This window comes from Aplysia californica, unplaced genomic scaffold (genome assembly GCF_000002075.1).
Source record: "Aplysia californica isolate F4 #8 unplaced genomic scaffold, AplCal3.0 scaffold00049, whole genome shotgun sequence".
Taxonomy (NCBI): domain Eukaryota; kingdom Metazoa; phylum Mollusca; class Gastropoda; order Aplysiida; family Aplysiidae; genus Aplysia; species Aplysia californica.
In genome coordinates, this window is record NW_004797319.1 from 823,272 (window position 1) to 824,121 (window position 850).

An 850-nucleotide genomic window follows, 5' to 3' on the forward strand; every position below is an offset into this window, starting at 1 on the left:
TGTGTGTGTGTGTGTGTGTGTGTGTGTGTGTGTATCATTTGTAGCCCTGTGTGTTCAGTAGCCTCACTACAGTTTCAAGCTTAACTGTGGGTGGTTGGCGGTTGCTCTGGTTTAGTTTTCTGCTACTTTTCTATCAAATCTCTATTGTCATTATTTCTCTCCACCTTTTTTGTGGTGTATGTTGCTCTCTTGTGACAGCTCTAATCTTCGGTGCACATTTGACCTTATTGTGTTACAAGTACCATAAAACTCTTACTAAAACAAAACAAAAGCAAGCTCAACTGACACTTTGTCAACTCATTAGTGTGTGTGTTCAAATTGAATAGACGTTCGTGTCTGGTAGACATGTTACACCTGAGGTAAACTCAGAACAAAAAGGGTTAATCTCTGTGTCAGATCATTAAGACAGGGTGAAGGGTTAAGTGTGGGCGGTTGGCGGGTGCTCTGGTGTGGTTTGCTTCTTCTTTCCTATCAAACATCTATCGTCCTTATCTCCACTCCTTCATGTTTATGTTTGTTACTCTCTCGTAACACCTCTCATCTTCTGGCGCTCATATGACCGTATGCAGTAAGTTGCGAGGGCCGTAAAACCTCTCCTAAACAAAGTGAAGGGTTAAGTGTCATGTCCTGTCTTGTCGTCTCGCTCGGGTCACGTGACCGCCAGGGGGCGCATTGATAGATGGACGCACTCAGCAAGAGGGAAGACGCTAGCCTATCGTATGTCTAATTACCTCATGGACCGAAGGTGCAAGTGAATAAATGTAAAGTGGGTGGACCACTGCAGACCGAACTGTACTGAATATATTATATAAGCCTCCCTCTCTCTCTCTCTCTCTCTCTCTCTCTCTCT